This window comes from Octopus bimaculoides, chromosome 18 (genome assembly GCF_001194135.2).
Source record: "Octopus bimaculoides isolate UCB-OBI-ISO-001 chromosome 18, ASM119413v2, whole genome shotgun sequence".
In the NCBI taxonomy this organism is placed as follows: Eukaryota; Metazoa; Mollusca; class Cephalopoda; order Octopoda; family Octopodidae; genus Octopus; species Octopus bimaculoides.
The window spans coordinates 46,384,211-46,385,232 of record NC_068998.1 but is presented as its reverse complement, the minus strand read 5'-3'; the positions used below and the strand labels follow the sequence as shown (position 1 = coordinate 46,385,232).

General features: G+C 36.1%; 1 protein-coding gene across 4 annotated transcripts in view; it reads left to right on the top strand.

The window, feature by feature from the left end:
- LOC106877380 (solute carrier family 28 member 3) overlaps positions 1-1,022 on the top strand; it is a 184,474-nt gene that overhangs the window by 76,567 nt on the left and 106,885 nt on the right. The gene's annotated exons all lie outside the window — the stretch shown is intronic.

Sequence of the window (1,022 nt, the reverse complement as noted above, 5' to 3'; positions counted from 1 at the left end):
TATATATATATATATGTACATATACATATTTATATATGCATGTACATATACAAACATATATATATATATATACACATATATATATATGCGTAAATATATATATGTATAAATATATACACACACATATATGTACATATATATGCATGAATATATATGTATGTATATATACATGAATATATATATATGTATATACATAGTTAAATAGATAGAAAAAGAGGGGAAGAGGGTTTGTGGTCATATATTCTTTGTTACTCTAGGCACAAGGCCCGCAATTTTGGGGGAGGGGTCCAGTCTATTAGATCGACCCCAGTACGCCAACCGGTACTTAATTTCTCGACCCCGAAAAGATGAAAGGCAAAGTCGACCTCGGCGGAATTTGAACTCCGAACGTAAAGAGAGATGGAATACTTCTAAGCATTTCGCCCGGCGTGCGAATGTCTCTGCCAGCTCGCTGCATGTTTTGTGTACACATATCGTCTTTTATCCAATGGACTTTTGTTTTTCTCCGCAAAATGCGATCATCCTTCGCGTCAGAAGTTTCTGTTCACAGACACTGATATAACACACACAAACATGCATGTACATCTTAGCTGTATACCTAACTCGCTCTGACTCTCTCTCTCTCTTTCGCTCTCTCTCTTTCGCTCTCTCTCTCTCTCTCTCTCTTTCTCTTTACATGCATACTCCCCCCCACACACACACACACGCACAAATACATATATAATATAGATGTTTAATAAATGCATGTATGCGTGTGAATGTGTGTGTGTATTTTATATATATATACGCCTAGTTTAGAATAGAGGCAGCTGATGAAGGGAAAGTTCAATAAACGGCTCGTCTGTTTTCCTATGTGTTCATTCTGTTGTCCGTAAAAAAAGTCCGGTTTTTTTTTTGTGCTTTGTTTATGTTCCCGTTCCTTTTTTGTCCACGTTTTTTGATGTCCTGTACCCGGATATGCATCTATATATACATGTAGATCTAGGTATGTACATATATGTATGTATATATGCATATGCTAA